This window comes from Hermetia illucens, chromosome 7 (assembly GCF_905115235.1).
Source record: "Hermetia illucens chromosome 7, iHerIll2.2.curated.20191125, whole genome shotgun sequence".
In the NCBI taxonomy this organism is placed as follows: Eukaryota; Metazoa; Arthropoda; class Insecta; order Diptera; family Stratiomyidae; genus Hermetia; species Hermetia illucens.
The window spans coordinates 903,616-923,854 of NC_051855.1; the positions used below are offsets into that span (position 1 = coordinate 903,616).

Consider the following 20,239-nt stretch of genomic DNA (forward strand, 5'->3'; position numbering starts at 1 on the left):
ACAGTGAGGGAGTTGAGGAGGTTCTTGGGCATGCTAAACTTCTACCGTCGTTTCCTGCCCAAGGTCGCCCAACACTAGTCCGTTTTGAACGCGTACTTGTCTGGCCCCAAAACAAAAGACACACGAGAGATTGTGTGGTCTGAAGAGGCTGTCCGCGCGTTCAATAAATCCCGACAGCAACTGGCTGATGCTACACTCTTGGCATTTCCTCTGCAAGATGCACCCCTAGCCGTTTTTGTTGATGCCTCTGACATCGCAATAGGTGCTGCCCTTCACCAAAAGGTGGATCAGGTCTGGCAGCCGTTGAGCTTCTTCTCGAAACAGTTGAATCCCACTCAACGGAACTACAGTACCTATGATCGCGAACTGCTCGCGAAGCCTCTTACATATGCTTTGAAACAAAAGTCCGACAAAGCGTCCCCTCGTCAGCTTCGACACCTGAGCTTTATAAGCCAATTTACGTCAGACATCCAGCACGTGTCCGGCAAGGACATCATAGTTGCTGACGCTTTATCTCGTCGCAGTTCGCGACTTAGCGCATCCAGGCATCAGGACAACAAATCGGTTAGTCACCGAAAAATACTTCTGACCCTCCATGAACAAGGATATCAATTCCTGGGCCAAAGAGTGCATCGCATGCCAGAAGTGTAAAGTCTCCAGACATGTAAGGAAAGAAGTGGGCTCATTCCCCCGCACTACCAAGCGTTTCCACACGATACACCGCGACATAGTAGGGCCTTTGCGAGACTCGCACGGTTACAAGTATTGCCTCACAATCATCGACAGGTTCACGCGGTGGCCTGAGGCAATACCTCTGAAAGACATTACGGCGCAATCTTGTGCCGAAGCCCTCTGCCGAGAGTGGATACCTCGCTTTGGCGTCCCTGCAGTGGTCATCACTAACCAGGGAATGGAATTTGAGTCCACCCTTTTCTCGGAGTTAGGCAAACCAATGGGATGCTAGAACGTTGGCATCGGACGCTGAAAGCCGCCATTATGGCACGCGACGATTCGTCCTGGACTCAAGTCTTGCGTCTCGTCCTACTCGGCCTACGTACAACCCGCCGAGAGGAATTTGCTGCCAGCCCCGCGGAGCTGATATACGGGGAGAACCCAAGACTCTCAAGCGATCCGGTCTTCGACAAGAGATCGGGTCTCACAGAGTCGGGGTTCCAGGATCGGTCGCTGAAACCCCTAGGTTTCATCTGGGGGTAGAGTGATGCGGCGCGGCAGGATTCGCGGCATTCGAAATTTATTTCGAATGTTGCGAGTGCGAACAAATAGATGGCGCGGAACTCGCCACGGGAGTGGAGGACTAGCGGTGAGAAAGTGCCGTTGATTGGGACAGGAAAAGACCGCATGGAAATAAGCCGGTCTCTCCTATCTATGAAAAGTGCAACAGCACTTTTTCGTGTTAAACAAAAAATTCCTCGACTATCCAAATTAAAGCATTCATTGAATGTGTAGTGTTTTAATAAAATCGGCTTGAAATTAAATTTAATATCTAACTAAATTCGGTATCGTTTTATTTAAACCAAATTGTTTATCAATTGATACCAACTTGGAATTTGATTTTCTTGTCTTTCGAGCTGAACGCACCAGGCCCGAAGAATAGCGCTGCCGTGTAGTTAAATTACTATTGCAGTATATATCCAAAGTAGTATCTTCGGGCTGCGACCCCATTTTTTCCTGCTATGGATCTGCAAGTCATCAGAGCCCTCGTGGCTTTCCGACAAGTGTTTCCGACATGTGTCTTCCAGAGTAATTTTTGGTCTAGCGTAATTTCCAAATATTTGATCTCTGTTTCTCGTTTCATCTCCATATCATGTAATGTTATGGCTCTCAGGTGATCCAGCTTACGGCTCCTAGTGAATGGTACTATGGTGGTTTTGGTTGGGTTGATCCGCAGTCCCACCTTCCTGCACCAGGCACTAGTAACCCTTAATCCAGTTTGGATTCTATCACATAAGGTATCTTCATATTTGCCCCTACAGATTAAAACAATGTCGCCCGCGTAACCCTGGACTTGTATTCCAGTATTTATTAACACGTCCAGGAGTTCATCCAATACCATACTCCACATCAGCGGCGATAGTACTCCACCCTGTGGACAGCCTTGAGTGGTGTTCATGATAATAGAATTTGTACCTGTTTGTACCTCTATTTGTCTGCTTTCTAGCATTTTGCAGATCCAGAGTGCCAGGGTATTTCCCACTCCTTTGCGGCTCAGAGCATCCTGTATCTCTGTGTGCGATGTGTTGTCGAATGCTCCTTCGATATCCAAAAACACGCACAGTGCAATTTCTTTTGTTTCTATGGCGTCCCGTACTACCACTGTCAGCTGATACAGAGCAGTTTCAGTTGACCGCCCTGCCCGGTAAGCGTGTTGACAGTGATGTAAGGGATTACGCTTTAGAACGTTAGTTCTAATATAGTTGTCTATAACCTTCTCCACCGTTTTGAGTACGAACGATGTTAGGCAGATTGGTCTAAAAGATTTAGGGTGAAAAGGATCCTTTTTACCAGCTTTTGGAATAAAGACCACTTTTGCCCTTCTCCATGCCCTTGGTATGTAACCCAGTGCTATGCTCCCCCTTACCACCCTCAGAAGAGACTCTAAGATAATTCCTAGGCCTCTCTGGATAAGTGCTAAAATGCCATCTACTCATTGGTTGAAAAGTTCCCACTGCCCATCTTAGCCTAGCTTCTGAGCATACCTCTTTTGTTAGTTTCCAGCTCTCCTTCCTTCCCCTTTCATTCGTTGTTGGGGTGTCAGACAGATTGTTGTCGCCTGCCACCGAGGGTAGGACCCCGGGAAATGAGTTCTGAGAAGCAGGTGTACCCTGTCCTCCTCATTCTCGGTAAATGTCCCATCTTCCTTTTTCAAGCAGATAGAGGATATTCCCCCGTCTTTGGCTACAGCCTTGTACAGCCTCCTTTGCTTCTGTGATCTGTTCAATCCCTTCACAGAATTCCCTGAAGCTGTTCCGTTCCCTTCCCTGATCGCGTTGCTATACGCAGTCAGTGCATTTTTATACCTCCGCCAGTCCCCGGTTTGTTTTGCCCGGTTAAAGAGTTTTCGTGCCTCTGTTCTCATCCTGGTTAGGTTCTTGTTCCACCATGGTACATCCCCTGACGACTTGACTGTCTTGGCCGGACAGCTGGCCTCAGATGCGTCAATGACGATTGTGTTGAGGATTTCCACCACCGTTTCTAATTCCAGTTCGCTCCTGATGTCACTGCCCCCTTGAAGGTGGGCAATGTTGTTGCTCAAGTGCGTTGCGTACGATTCCCAATCCGTTCTCCTGGGATTCCTTATTATTCTTTTCATTTCGGAGTTACCCTCAATGTCGAATCTGATTACCCTGTGAATATGGATATCAATTGCACCATCTTTTCATAGGCTTTAAGGTCGCCTATAGGAGCATAGCTAGTGTAAAAGTGTGCACGGCCATGAGAGAATTCCATATCCCGACGAAATGGATAAGATTGACTAGTTTGACCCTGACCAATGTGCGAGGCCAGATCAAAGTAACAGTGTCACTCTCAAGACCATTAAAAACTAACTACGGTCTAAAACAAGGGGATCCCCAATCGTGCGCCCTTTTTAACCTGCCCCGTGGAAAAAGTGATCCGTGATGCTGAAGTAGCTGCGAGGGGAACCATCCTCTTTAAGTCTACCCAACTATTGGCCTATGCTGACGATATCGACTTCATGGGAAGAACGACTCAAGACGTACAAACTGCCTTCATCCAGATCGAGCAGGCAGCACGAGATCTTGGGCTGCACATCAATGAAGGCAAGACGAAATATATGGCGGCAACGTCAGTACCAAAAACTAAAGAACCAAGAACATCAAATGGCACTGGTCAAACGAGAACAATAAAGATACAACTTTGAGACTGTTGATAATTTCTCCTATCTAGGATCGAAAATCGCAACCGATAACAGCTGCGATTATAAAATCTGCGCACAATTGTTGTCAGCCAACAGAGCCTATTTCAGCTTACAATAACTGTTTCGCTCGAAACGTCTTACAATAACTGTTTCGCTCGGAACGTCTCACCATAGGGTCAAAGCTGTTACTGTACAAGGCAATGATCTTGCCAGTCCCCATATATTCTTCGGAGACCTGGGTTCTTAGCAAGAAAAGTTACGAACCCTTGGCCGCGTTCGAGAGGGATAGACGATTTGGTAGCCTACATAATGACAAAATCTTTAAGCGATACCATGATCGCCTGGTTCTGGATAAAATCCGGCTGAACAGGTTGCGGTGGTTGGGTCACTTAATCAATACGAATGAGGATTACCCAGCCCGGAAAGTCTATAAGGATAATATCTATGACAAAAAAAGAAGACGAGACAGACGGTGAGTGAGATGTAGCGATGGCGTTGGCCAGGACGCCAGACAGCATTAAGGGATATCGAATTGATGAACCTCGGCAGAAGCAGGACGCCTCTAATTCAAATCCAATCAAACCTGCAGACAGTCACCCTCCCCCCCCCCCTTAAAAAGTTATAGTCAAGTTTAAAATTTCAAGCCGCTTCTATCGGAACGACAGGATGCGGAAAAGCTGTATATTATTATAGAAAAAAGAAAAATGTCCATTTTTTCTAGTTCCGTTAAGGCAAATTGGGACTACATTCATGCCAAAACGTTAGCGTTAAATTTTGAGCCTTATCCCCCCAGGGGTAAAGAAGAGCATGAAGGGAGGAGCGAGATGTCCTCGCTGTCCAACCCCTTGAAAAAACGCAGCAGTCACACCCCTTGTCATGGCGGCTCACGTGGGGCCCTTTTCATATCATCATGGTGAAGTTGGGGTTTTAAGGAAAGGAAAGATGTCGGGAGGAGGGCTACAAAAGAAGTCCTCTTGCCCCTCTAGCCGCGGGGGGTGCCTTCCCCCATTAACTTCTCACCTTCTCCGGGGATGGGGTTGAAAATTCAACCCTTAATATATTTTAAGATTTTGTGTGAAACAAGACCTTATTAGAATCGAGACGGTGTCTGTCTCTCTGTCTGTCTGTCACACCCGATTTATTCGGAAACGGCTAGAACGATTGTCATGAAAATTGGTGAGAGTATGTAATCTGGTGTTCCCTTTACATGCAGTAAGTGGCGCCATCTTGTGTTAAGAATAAGGGGGGCTCCCCATACATGTCAATGGAGGGTGCAAATTTTTTTTTCATAGAATGTAACCATGTGGAATATCAAATGAAAGATCTCAATTAGTACTTTTCGAAACTGGTTAAATATTTGATATTGTGTGGAACATAGGGGTGTGAGGGCTCAAAATATGACCCACAAAAAGTGTAAAAGGTCTCGTTCTCGGAACCTATCCAACCGAAAAATAAAAAAAAAATCACAGTGGTGCATCTCTACGAAATCTAGGCCTCAAAATATATCCGGTTCCGATATCTGCACAAATAAAGTTAATAATAGTATATTTCCACATTTTACCGGGTACGCCGCCCCCCCCCCCTTATGATCATCCGAGAAGTACAAAATTTGATATGCGTGTAATGAAGGGTATAATGCACAGTTTGGTCAAGTTTGAATAAAATCCAAGTATTATTAACAAAGTTATAGCGGGTGAAACTTTACAATTTTTTGTGAATTTCGTGCACTCTACATCCTGCATGACGTCATCATCACATATCAATTCGTCAATACCAGAACGAAATGAGTTCTTATGAATGGGGTAGCAAAGAATTATTTTTTTTAGTTTTTTAGTCATTTGCATATGAATATCAATTACTTTAACCAGACATGTGTATGTAGGTATATAGTATATGCGTGCTAATGAACTTTGCGGATAGTGCCTAATTAATATAGATATAAGAAGTAAATTGGAAATATGGATACGATCAATTTATATACGTGCATATATGTGTACAGTATTCGGAAATAGGCAGTTTGTTTTTTTAGGGTGAGCGTAATATCTATTACTGTAATATGTACGTATGTCTCCTAGTTTGGAAAAATATCAAGGATTATGTTGGATTTGCACATATATACGGATAGAAAAATGTGCGTTGAAATTTCTTACATAAGATGAGCACAAAACCTTTATACCCGAAGCGCGAGCTTCCGGTATTCCGACTTGTTTCTAGTGTTTGAACCGTAATTGAGCTTTCATGTTTCAGTCATCATCATCATTATCAGATATGGTAAAGAAGCAAACAACCTTTGCTTAGGAAATATTGCGTGCCTTAATTATGTGTTCTGTTTCAAAAGATCTCCAAAAGTATTTAAATTCATCTTCAAAAAATGTTTGTAGTGAAGAAGGGAAGATAAATGTAATTCTTGAATTAAACTAACTAAGAGTCGTACGCGATAACAATTGATGCAATAGCACTTGATGACATGTTACTTGTACATTCCCAATTTGTAAGTAATTTTTGAACAAAATTTTGGTAAGTGTAAGCAATTGTACAACGCAACGTTACGCAGTTTGTCTGACAGTGTGTGGGTCCCATAACAATTTAGAAGTGCAGATGGTTAGGTCAATTACTGCACTTCTCTTTGACCCTACTAACGTAACCCTACATTTCACAGTCATAAGACCAGCTGAAATGACAGCACCAAATAGTTTCTTCTCCGTAGGATTCCATTTGTTACTCCCCCAACAAAAATATTCGCGTTAAAACCTATTAAAGGGGGAAACCCCATTAGAAAGCCTTTTTCCATTACTTTTTTGGGATTTTTTTAGTGGAAAAAATTATTTGGAGTTCAATAAAATTTGGACGTTATAGTCATATCGCGAACAACTTTTGAGAAGTTTTTTTTGAAATATTTAAGTCAGAGTTCGCTGATGGTCGTCATTAGAGCTCTCCAACTGCCGGACATGAAGTGACTCCAATTTTTATCTGGAACAAAAAAGTTCTTGATTTTACATCGATAACTCATTTTCTAAGCATATGAACCTCAACGGAGCTGAAAATAGTCAAAATCAAAACTTTTGCAAGTGCTCAAAAAAGTACATCTATTTTCGCCGCTTTTTCACTAATTTTGGTAAAAACTCCCTAGAAATATGATATCATCCCAGATGGTTCCTCTGCTTAGTAATTCTGCAGAGAATCAGACCTCCAAATTTCATAACGATGCATTACTTTTTGAGTTAGAATTCCTGCAAATGTGAAAAATGTCATTTTGGGGGGATGGCTAAGCTAAGTTAACGATCTGTCCAATAAAAAACCGTCGACTCTGAAAACTTGCTAATATGGTTCCCTATTAAAAGTGTTATTCCAGTGTTCAATTTTTAACGTTTTATGTAAAACAAAACCTTATTAAAATCGGTCTAATGTCAATGTGTCCGACGATGACGATGGAGGGAACTGTCGATACGCACCCATCCAGCGCGTTATACTCTTTACATTCAGTTTAACCCTTAACTGATGTGAATATTTCTAGCTACATTATTGGTGTTGTGGGTTCAGATGAACCCAATTGGAAATAAGCAAATAAATAGTATTATATATAAAAATTGTGGGCAAATCTGCATATTTTAAAAAATAACTTTTTAAATACAATTAAATGTTTGTTAACTCTATCATGTATTTACTAATTACTTACAGTCTTTGAATTCCAGCATTTTTTTTTTGATTGTGTACTGTTGATAGTTGAAAAATATGAAAAAATAAAGAAAACCCATACCTTTTAGGTATAATTAGGCTCTGAACTTAAACAACGCAGAATCCTTTTGCAAGATCAATGAAATATAAAAAAATGACAAACTAAACGTAACTTCAAAATATTAGTGAGAACGAAGCAACTTCCTTAAAAGATTCTATTCTATTCAGCTACTTGCATTTGACATCTAGAACACGTTACCCTCTTTACTAAATGACTTTTACAAATATATTTGCAACACTGTTGAAATTGTTTTTGGTTCCTTTTCGGTCACATAGCTAGAATGCCCTCTTTTGCGTTCAGATTTTTCCACGACGCCCTTTGACATGTTTTATGTGCTCTAAACAGTTTTCAATTCTTTTTTTGAAATCGTTAAAAAATTACCGAGGCTCCTGTTGTGGCTTCGTAACAACAGTCTACGACAAGGGGATGCCCTATTATGCGTCCTCCTTAACCTGGCCCTCGAGAAAGTGATCCGTGATGTTGAGGTAAATGCAGGAGGTACGATCCACGATAAGTCCACCCAACTACTGGCTTATGCTGACGATATCGACATCATGGGAAGAACCACCTGAGATGTACAAACTGCCTTCATCTAGATCGAGCAGGCGGCCATTGGGGCGAGATCTTGGGCTGCGCACCAATGAAGGCAAGCAAAGTATATGGTGGCAACGTTAACACCGAAAACCAACCAATCAACAACATCGAACCGCACTGGTCAAACGGGAAGAATAAGGACAGGAGAATACAACTTTGAGACCGTTGATAATTTCTCCTATCTAGGGTCGAAAATCACTACCGATAACAGCTACGATGATGAAATCCCCGAACGGTTGTTGTCAGCCAACAGATCCTATTTCAGCTTACAAAAACTGTACCGCTCGAAACCTCTCACCATAGGGTCAAAGCTTTACTTTACAAGAATATGACCTTACCAGTCCTCATGTATTCCTCGGAGACTTGGGTTCTTAGCAAGAAGAATTGCGAACTCTTGGTTGCGTTCGAGAGAAGAATCCTCCGAAGAATTTTTGGCTCCCTACATGAGGATGGGCGATTCCGTAGTGTACATAACGACGAAATCTATGAACGATACCATGACCGTCCGGTTGTGGATAAAATCCGGCTCAATAGGTTACGGTGGGCGGGTCACTTAATCCGTATGGATGAGGATGATCCCACCCGGAAAGTCTATAAGGGCAATATTCATGGTAGCAAAAGAAGACGAGGCAGACCCTGCCTAAGAGCGATGGCGTAGGCCAGGACGCCAGACAGCTTTTAGGGATATCGAATTGGTGGACCTCGGCGCAAAACCGGGATGTCTGGAGTTCTTTATCAAAGCAGGCCTAGACGGGATACCGGTTGTTGCGCCGTTGATGATGATGAATGAGATTACTTAGAGAGCATTAGAGCAAAAATGCGGACGGTAGGATCCACTTTGACCCCACGACTCCAGCTAAGGTTTAATGCGAAAAATATGCGAATGTGGAATCCTCAGGAAATCCTCTGCACTTGCAAGCCAAACTTCCAAGAGAAAAAAACAAACAAAAGGAAGGAGCTATATAGATACTGTAGCGCATCAGAGTACGTGTATAGACCCAAACACAATTACGATGCGTGCGGAATGCGAACAAGAGAAGCTACGAACCGCACGCAGTTTCGGTCTCGATGTACAATGAAGATTTTAGGTCGGCAAATTTCGCTCCCCTAGATGAGGATGGACGATTCTGTTGCCTACACAATAACGAAATCTATGAACGGTACTATGACCGTCCGGTTGTGGATAAAATCCGGCTCAATAGGTTACGGTGGGCGGGTCACTTAATCCGTATGGATGAAGATGATCCCACCCGGAAAGTCTATAAGGGCAATATCTATGGTAGATAAAGAAGACGAGGCAGACCCTGCCTAAGGTGGAGCGATGGCGTAGGTCAGGACGCCAGACAGCTTTTAGGGATATCGAATTGGTGGACCTCGGCGCAAAACCGGGATGTCTGGAGTTCCTTATTAAGGCAGGCCTAGACCGGATACCGGCTGTTGCGCCGTTGATGATGATGAAATTTCGCTCCATGTCGACAAGGTTCGCTCTGAAGCAATTTGCAATATGGCGGGCCTTTTCGTTTTTGCCTGTTACTTTTGAATGTAAATAATTTGATTGAATTTGTTTTGAGAACTGTGGAGGGCACTATTTGTGTTGCAATTACTAATTGTTAATGCCGCTTGCATTAGTCCCGTCGCTTCCATTCTCAAAAAATAAACTTAAGCCAGGGGTATGTGGACTCTTAGTGGCAGTTAATTTTATGATTTTCATAACATAAAATATGCACGCAGGTCGATTGTTCGCGGGGAAAATTACGGCAGTGCACATAATCTGCAAATTTCTACAATTAGCGTATGAATCTTCCTATATTTTATGTTATGAAAGTCAAACAATTAAATACCATTAAGAGTGCACATACCTCTGGCTTGATTTAAATTTTTATGAATGAAAGCGATTGGACTGATGCAAGTAACACTAATAATTAGCACTTGCAAGGCAAATAGCGCCTTCCGCAGTTCTCAAAACAAATTCAATCAAATTAATAACATTCAAAAATAGCAGCCGAAAACGAAAAGCGCCGCCATATTCCAAATGACACAACAAACTTATCTGTCACGCATCCTAAAAGTTCAATTTTTCGAACTTGTTCGCGTGCCACATTGCGTATCGGATTTGTTGTATATCGCCTCGTACAAGTCCGTGTAATGAACATCAGGCAGTTCGCTCCGAGCTCTCGAAGCGAGCGGTCATTAAGAGCAGAGCTGAACAAGAATCCAGAAGGAAGTATACGTTCTGGACAGTGGTGCCATTCACGTCCGAGAAAGGGTAACTATTATAAGAACATTAAATTAAAAAAATATTGTTACATTCCAGAGCTGCTGCGCACAACAGCAAATACGAGCTTGGGGACAGGATGTCCGCCAAGAGGTGTAAGATGATACACCCCGAGGAGATGTCATCGGAAGAAGAAGGCAGCTTCCCAGAGCTGCAAGCAATGAACGCGACCCTCCTCGAAAAAATCGAGGGGCTAAAACAAGAAAAGGCTGCGATGGTCCAACAGCTGGACTGTCAGCTAAAAATTATAAAGCGGCTAGAGGATCGCTTGGCATCCCTCGAAGGGAGGATGCCAATCGCAACGTCGGAGCAGCAGCAACGACAACATCATCGTGAACAACATCAACATGAACAAAAACAAGACGAGCAACAACTGAAGGAGCAACAACAGAAGGATCAACAACATCATCAAGATGGAGAGATGTGCGTCGTCATCCAAGAAGAGGAAGGCGACGAGTTCAACTTCGTCCAGCGGAGGAAAAAGAGAAACAAAGAAAAGGTGAGTGTAAGTAGAGTTAATGCCCCTCCGGCAAACCCTTAGGCACCCTCCCCTCAGGCTACCCGCCCAAGAAAGGCAAAAATTCCGCCCATCACTGGGTATAAAATTAATATTCCTCAATTCTTGAGGATATTAAAAGAGAAAGGGTTAAAAGCAACCCTAAAAAATACGAGGGCCGATAGGACCCTCATTTTTGCTCAAAGTCTTGAGGATCATGTAGCGATCTTCAACCTTATTAAGGAAAAGGGACTGCATGCCACGACCAGTACCCCTCCGTCTTTAAGGACTCAGTCCTTGGTCATCCGTGGTCTTCATAGAGAGACTGAGCCGGCTGACATAATGCGCGAACTCAACGAAGAGTACCCGCACCTAAAGTTGAAAAGTATTTCAAATCTAGTCACACGAGCCGACAAACTGGCCCACAGCCTGAACCCGGCGCTTCCATTGAAGTCGCAATCGGGGCTGTTCATGGCTACTTTCGAGCCAGAACAAGATCTAAACGAAGCATTTAAGGTGAAATATATCCTTCACCAGAAAATTTCGCTTGAGAAAGTCAAGCCGTTTCAAGAAGTGCAGTGCTACAACTGCCAAAACTTCGGGCATATCGCCATCAATTGCTCCATCGTACACCGGTGCGTGAGGGGCACGAAAACCCATGTGCGAGGGGAATGCTCAAATCCCACCGCAGACAAACCAACTTGCTGCAATTGCGGCCAGGCCGGACACCCCGCCAACTACCGCGGATGCCCGGCATACAAGGACATGGTTGCCAGAAGGGAAGCTGGCAGGGCGAAAAAAAATGCCGAGACTATGAAAGCCAAACAGGCGGTGACTCAGATGTCACAAAGCTTGGCCAAACCGGGCGTTTCTTACGCTCAAGCAGCTAGGAATACTCTCCCTAGAACTGCAGCCCCCCCAAACTCCTCTTACCCAAACAACTAGGAACACTATTCCTAGAGCTACAGCCCCTCAAGTCCCTCAAGGCAACAAATTTGCCTTCCAAAATTTGGTCGAAACTCTCGCTTCGGCCCAAACAAATGAACAGCGACAATTAGCCGCTATCCAACTTTTGATGAGTTTATGGAGTTAAAAGTCGTCACATTTAACTCCGCGTCCTTGGTCTCACACGCCCAACGTGCCACCGCACAAGAGTTGGTCGATTCCCTGAAAGCAGACTTCTTCTGTGTTTCAGAGACACATTTAAAAAGCAGGCACAACGTTAATTTTACCGGATATAACATTATCCGGGACGACACCAACAGCAGTTCCGCCCTTTTAGTCAGAAAAGACTATGCATTTGAGGAAGTCTCCATCAAAAACCTGCAGACCTGTTCCGCGGCAGCGGCCTTAGTTAAAACTAACGACAATAGACGCATCTTAATAGCTGCAGTCTACATAAAGTGTAACTCTCCCTCTGAACAACTGGGCCAAGACTTACAAATCTTGAGCGATCTCCAGTCTAAATCTAAATACCTAATTTTTGGTGGGGACTTTAACTCACGGCACACTTCCTAAGGCGATTTGGCACAAAACCGAAATGGGGTTGCCCTCGAAAAATGGATCCATAATCAAAGTCCATTCAACCAGCTTGAGATGATCTTGCCAGACACACCCACAAGGCCTGCAAGTCAGTCAATACTTGACTATTTTCTAATGTCCGCAGACGCCACTCTCACACTGCAGGTGTTAACGTGCAAAACTTTATCAGGGATGTCCGATCACTTCGCAGTTGAACTTATACTTTCCCTAAACTCTCAACTGCAAAAGCGAGTACCTAGCGCAATAAGATCATTCGCCCATACTAACTGGGATAAATTCAGGGCAGAATTAGCACCACAGCTAAACCTGAAAAAAATCACTGTCTCGCAAAACCTAACGGACAAAGAAATCGATGAGGCCATCATCTTGGCTACTGATGCCATCAACTCTGCCACACGCAGAAACACAAAGCTCATCAAAATCGATGAGATTCAGTTCAATAAACTGCCGCACGAGATAATGAAACACCTGAAAGTCAGAAAAATCTGGCGCAGAAATCTCAAACGAAACTTCCACAAAAATGGCAACAGAACTAACACGGAATATAAAGTGTTAATTTCGCGGATTAACTGCCTTAGTACATTAATCCGTCAAATGGTGGAACAATTCCGTAACAAGGAACTCACTCGCAAGCTAGCAGATGTGAAACCCGGATCTAATATGTTTGTACATATAAATAGGCTGACAGGCCGCAACAGATCCAAAAACTTCGTTCTTACCAAGAACAATGAAAACATCGGCAGTGACGCTAGGAAAGCTCAAATACTCGCGGAGTCTTTCCTAAATCAACTAAACTCTCCTTTACCTAGTAACAACCGAGCCGTCAGTTCGATTGTAGACACGACAATCAAAGACTTTCTTCATGAGCATTCACTCAAACTAACTACCATCTCCACCTTTAACCCATTCTGCAAACCAAATGACCCAAAAACCTTTTTGAGCTTATCACAGCTCGCAGCCATCACTAAAAGCCTTAACGGCAAAAAATCAACTGGACCAGATGACATAGCTAATATTGTCATCAAAAACCTCCCTAGGGCATCAATGAAGTTCCTTCTTGCAGTCTTCAACAACTGCATCAATAATGGTTACTTTCCCACTACTTGGAAAGTAGCAAAGATAATCGCCATTAAAAAAAAAGGCGGCTCTCACGAACCACAAAACTTCAGGCCCGTCTCTCTCCTCTCCAACTTGGGCAAGCTCTTCGAAAAAGTATGGACAGTGGGATTAGTCCAACATTGCGATCGGAAAAACATTATTCCGAACCATCAATTCGGGTTCCGGACAAAGCACGGGACCCAACACGCACTAAACTACCTTCACGATTCAGTGAGTAGCAGACTTAACGTCAATAACAAGCCCACAGTAGTGTGTGCATTAGACCTCGAAAAGGCATTTGATTCCGTGTGGGTCAACGGACTTATCTTCAAATTAATCAGCCTTGATTTCCCTATCCCGGTGATCAGACTTATAATAAGTTTCTTCGAAGATAGGCATTTTTACGTCAGCGTGAGAAATGATTATTCCGATCTCCTACCGGTCACTTCTGGTGTACCGCAGGGATCCATTTCAGGACCTACACTCTACAACATTTTCACGGCCGACGCTCCAATCCCAGAGAGCGGCACAGAACTATTACAGTTCGCTGACGACACGCTTATCTTCTCGTCGAGCCTCCGACCCGGTAAGGCAGCTAATGCTATAGAGAAATACTTAACAAATCTCTGCAAGTACTACCAGACCTGGGGGATAAAAATCAACGAGGCTAAAACACAGGTTATTACTCTTCGGAGAAAATCCAGATACTTGGGATCTAGATCTATCCACAGAAAAGCTAAACGCTTAAAGCTACGCATCGGGAATACCGTAGTAAACAGTTCACAACAAATGAAATACCTGGGAATGCTATTTCATGAACACCTACGATTCGACCCCCACCTTAATCTTGCTCTCAGCAGAGCACGCGGTGCACTAAGTAAAATCTACTCTATTCTTCGTAAAAGAGTAGGACTTTGCACTAAATCTAAACTGACCCTATACAAAGTCCTCATAAGACCGATTCTTTGCTACGGAGCCCCTACATGGATCTCTTGCTCGACCAAAGCTATGAAGAAGTGCGAGTCCTTCGAGCGCAAAATTTTGAGACACTGCGTCGGCTTGTCGTACAATTGGAAAATCAAGAAGTGCGGCCGCAACGCCGAAGTGTACAGGCGAGCAGAAGTTAAACCTCTTCGAGAGTTCGCTCTCAACCTGTTAGAAAGATTCTTCGAAAGAACGGAGAATCACCCCAATCCACTTATGAGGCAACTTTATCTGGAGGGTAACTCCACCCCATTGGCCACATTCTTAAGGCCTTGCCAAATTGTGAGCTCTGCATTAAAACCCGCCATTGTCTCTCTCTTCGACACTCCTTGCCTGGTAGGGGTGCACAGAGGTTAAGCGTGAAATTGTGAGCGCTATAAAAACATTAGTTATAAGAATTAGATTTAAGTATTATTTATTAGATTAGATTAAGTTAGAATAAGTAAGTAAATAAGCCTTCTCGCGCTCTAGGTGCAGGCGCAGTTTTTTCAAATATATGTCCAGTTTTTTAATCATGAATTGTCAAGATCTATGTGTAAAGTAAATACACCGAAAAAAGTAATGTCAGAGAAGGTCGGGCCGGCCAAACATTGTAATAGCCACCCTTTTTTTTTTTAATTATGACACATAAGCTACATTTAGGCTAGTAATAAGAAACAAACGCTATGTATTTAATGTAAGTCACTGGTTTTTTAAATAAATGATTTTAAAATGAAAAAAATGTGTAATGAACTGCATTTAACAGCTCTCTCACTGCGGAGCACGCAGTCACTCCGCTGTTGTGTTTGCGGTATATGCCGGTGTTGTCTATATTAAGACAATTCACATGCATGGAAAAGAAAGGGTTATCCTGCTACGCACTAAAACTCGGACGGTGCCACTAAAAGCGAAAAAACCTCTGCCGCGTTTATAGATGAAGGGAGTGATTTATTATCTGAACTGATGCGAATAGAATACGGAACGTTGTAATTGGAGATATGAAAAGTACACTGCTGGTTTGAATCGACCATAGTGCTGACATAGCTTAAGAAGGATCCAGTTTTGTGTCGAAACCCGAGTAGCCAAGATACAAAAAATCACTATGGAAGTCTTGTCTAAGGGATACATAAAATGTAATGACATTCCGGCTTAATGGATCAACTAATTTTTCATCAGTTGACCGCCCAAGGTATCTAAGATAAATTTGGGAGGGGTTATTATTGTTTCAACGATATAATGAATAGTTTAAAATTTTATTCACGCTACCTTTTTAATGCAACTTAATTATAAATACATGTATTCAATTTTTTTTCTTTTGCTTGACACATATCCGATACATGGCCTCATGCCGGAGGTATGAATCAATCTACAGTGAACAAAAATGAAATCCGGACACCGTCATTTGAAACACATAAGTGCTCAGAAGGGGGATAAAATGAGTTGTATGTGTTTTGTTATTTTACAAGAAATGACGCACAGTCTGCTGGAAACAATATTAAACAAGTCGGGAAACTGGAAGCTGGGCGCTCAGCTATGAAAGGTTTTGTGTATTTCTTGTATAAAGACATTTGAGTGTGCTTTTGCCCGTACTAATCGGGCATGTAATATATGCATATATTATGTATGAGTATCCAATTTGGGGTGATATTTGACATTCATAGGCTTGAATTTACAAAGAAACGACAAATTTTACCTATTACAACTTTGTTAGTAATAGTGCGATTTCCACCAAACTTGGTAAGATCATGCTCTATGTTATAGTCTATAGTACAGCAAATTGCTTGCTGCTAAGATGAACTTAAGGGAGGTTTTGCAGTCAATATCTAAAAATTATAGTAATGTACTATTATTAACTTTATCAAAAAGGATATCGGTATGGGGTCTATTTCGGAGCTTAGGCAGCCTCCTGGTTTTTTTCAGATTTTTTGGTTGGTTCCGTTAAAGAGATGATCAATTTCGACCCTCCAAACTCCTCACCTTTCCAACAAATGTAAAAACTAAGACCAGTTTCGGAAAGTACTAATCGAGACCTTTCATTTGATACCCCACATGACTACATTTGGTAAAAAAAATGTCACTCCCTTTTGCATGTATGGGGACCCCCCTCAAATTCGACCTAAAAGAATGTCACTCATTGTATCCGCGAGCGTTCACAGTTTCCACCTTTCCACCAAATTTGCTGTCAATCGCTGGGCCGGTCTCCGAGAAAAATACGTGTGCGGGACAGCAGACAAACGCACAGACAGAAGAAACCTTAATTAATAAAAAGAGATAAAATAAAACTCTTGTTGAAGGCGAATAACAAAAGCGCTTTACGTATGCAAAATTGAAATCTGGACAGAACGAAAAATAGTGATGATGACATTAAAAACTCAAAAAAAAAAATTATTAGTTAATACTCCCTACTGTGGAGACTTAGCATCATATACCCTACAGCCTTCACTGGCCAGTGGAATGAATTCAACCGAAGTTTGGACATATTTGGCTGGATTTGACGTTGCAGACGAAGACGTTGCATCAAGTAGTTTTTGTTCAAAATGGGAACCTTTTTGAAGCCTACTCTCCACATAATTCCGCTGGATCTCGCTAATATTGCAGTCCGAGGGCATATTGAATTTTGGAGAGGTTCTGAATAGATTCGGACAACCAAACACTTGGGGACTTTCGGGTCACTGTCTCAGCATGTCTTGAATGTTTGACAATTACCCTATTCCCCCCCCCCCCCCCCCCCCCCCAGGATGCCGCTGTTTTCTCCTTGAGTTTCCTCTACTTCTTGAACGTGAAATTTTTAGTTTTCAATGTAGATATACATATATTTCGGAAGTAGCTCACTCCCTTCAATTCATATGTTCTTTCTGCCGCTCAATATTACATTCTGAGAATCACCAGCGATCCTTTTGGGTTCGATTTTCAGAATTCTGTTTTGCAACACTAGAAAACATTTTTTATTCATTCAATCAATGTTGAAAATTTTGCTGCAAATCCTACTTTTCACAAAAGTTTATTTGCTAGACATTTATGAAGCCCTTAGGACATTAGTAATGATAGTACTGTTTTAAAGTTGGTGAGGCATATAGAATATGATCAGTCTTAATTGAAAGCTTACTTTTAGTTAAGTAAATGTAAAAGTCGTATGCACTTGAAGTAGTGACTTGTTGGTCAATTCTGTCATCCTTTCTTAAGGGAACGTATTCACACTGTGTATGTACACATGAAAAGGTTTTCCGAAATGTGATTTAAAGCAAATGCATATGCTATTCCGGGTAAGGAAGAGAATCTTATGAGATGTATACGGAAACTTGTAAATTGAGGGTAATCTACCGCCGACCAACACCTAAATCCGTAGCACGGCTAGCTCACAATGCTAACTGGAAAAACGTAGCATTACCCAAGCCTAGGTTACAAGTCGCTAGATCGCGTCAAATTTCTCCGCTGTTCTGTTTCTACCTTCAGTTACCTGACACATTCTCGCGGTTGTACGCTGCAAGCGCGTAGATATAACTTGATACAGGTGAGTATGCGAAGTGATAGGTAGACGCTGATAATTATGTGGCTGTATCTGTGCAGAAAGAACTCACACATCGGTACTGGTTCTACACACTTTTTAATGGAATTTCTGAGGCGATGGCTTAGTTTCATTTTGAATTTTTCCGATCGGTAAGTCTCGAGCTGAGGTTTCTTGTTCCCCGTACCTGTTATACGTGTACAGTACACGTCGTGCGTGTGACGTGAGCGTTGACGGTTGTTTTCAATATTCTTCACTTCGCCATTTGTGCGTATATTTGGCGAATTTCCACAGGTTTCTTGGGAAGGATAGCGAGTCGGCTTCGGATCTGTGCGCATCTGTTCATGCACCAGGCACCCTCTACATGACCATATCCTTGCTAAGTTTGGCGTTATCTGCCTCAGCGTCTTCGTGTACTGCCGCGCGACAAACTACCACCTTTTCGGGGCCCCAGCGAAATCACACCTCCGAATCTAGAAAAAGTTTTAAAAACAGTTAATTGGAAAGCTTGGTCAGTGGTCGATTAGCTGGCTGTCGTGCAACACCTTTCTATATCTCTTCATCAATACACACACATACCCCTATCTGCAGAGGCGGAAACAACAAATAGTGGCAAGAATAATAAAAACCCAGCGACGTCAAATACTATACACAACATAGATTCCAGAAAACTTCCAGTGCACCTGCCATGAATTTTGGAAATAATTCAACACAAATGCAATTCGCGAGGCTGGTCTCGTAGTTTTTTTTTTCTTTTTCATGATTGTGTGAAGCAAGAAGTGTCTGTTGTTTTGTGGCAGAAGTAGTCGGAACGAAATTCCTTCAGTAGAGTAATAATACCGCCAAAATAAGTGAACCGCAAGATTCGGCGTCGAAATTCCACATCGGAACGGGACGGGAACCCGAGCCTCATTGTGACACCTTTCGGGATTACTTCGAATGTAGCACAATTCATATTTACCCCCGTCGTCACGTGTAGTTGGAGGACGGATTGGGTGTATCGAAAAAAGGGCCTTAGAACACAAACATCGCAAGTAAGCCGAGAATAATAAAAACGGGACATATTTTCAGCAGAACAGACTTGATTTCTGTTTCTCTTATCCGCGGTGTAGCCTATATGTGCCTCAAACCAAATATCTAAATAGAATTCGTTGTTTGGACGGAAGGTATACGCAAACGTTGTTTCCGCACCCTCACACTGAGCGCGAAAGGTTGTGCGCTCACAGTTCGTCTAGTATGGAATGTTGCTGATTGCTAATAAATTCAGAGGTGAGTTTGGAAAACAATTTCTTTGATTGAATTTGATTTTATATGGATTTAGGTTGCACTCTCTGAAAACAATCATGGAATACTGAATTATTGCACGAACGCCCTGCAAGTCCGATATTTTACTTTCTCCCGATAGCTACGTTGCGCATAGCGTACGTTGATCGTTGAAAATTGTTTTGTGGACATCCTAAGGGATATTCACCCCCAAATAGAGATGTTTATTCGAAGTAGAATACCTGAACTGATTTAAGGTGTTAGAATCGATGATTTGACGAGAATGTTTGATAAGTTGCCTTGTCCTGGCTGAGTCCGCCTTACAAGAATTAATTTCTCAGATTTCAAAGATTTCTATTGTAATTTACTTTGATTTTTCTAACAATATCTTATCTGTTGCGAAGAATCAGACCTTTAATTCTCGGTATATTATCGGAAGACCGGTGTGAGGTATATAGATATTCACAGTTATGAAGAAGTGGAAGCACTAACAAAATGTGCCATTTGTGGGGATGGAATCTGCAACTGATATCAGCAAAACTGCAGCTGTAAAAACCATATGGACTGGAAGTTCAAACTATTGCCCACCTATTGGATTATTTCCTTAGCCTGGTGACATGAATGAACTTTGGTAGAATACCCCAACACGATGCAGAATTAGATAACAACCAAATCCTACATAAAGCGACCAATTCCATCCGATTCATCGGCGGGGGAAGTAGGAATCTGAAATACGAGATTTTTGCTGCTTTTTGGAGCATAGGCATTCAAAGCCGCTTCTGTTATTTTCTCCTATTTGATTTCTTCCCATTTCAATGTTATGTGAGTGAATGATGATCTTATTACCACGAGTAAAGCAAGCAGCGAAC

The 20,239-nt window shown here is 42.6% G+C and overlaps 1 protein-coding gene across 2 annotated transcripts in view; it reads left to right on the plus strand.

Annotated features, from left to right (window-relative positions):
• Positions 1-18,091: 18,091 nt before the first annotated feature.
• LOC119660814 (epidermal growth factor receptor kinase substrate 8-like protein 1) overlaps positions 18,092-20,239 on the plus strand; it is a 115,841-nt gene continuing 113,693 nt past the window's right edge. Inside the window, exons 1-2 of one of the 2 annotated variants that reach the window (XM_038069655.1) lie at positions 18,173-18,259; positions 18,402-19,376. The gene's annotated coding sequence lies outside the window, so the exon portion shown is untranslated. Of the gene's footprint in view, positions 18,114-18,172; positions 18,260-18,401; positions 19,377-20,239 lie in introns of those variants that run through there. The other variant, XM_038069657.1, reaches the window with a different exon arrangement.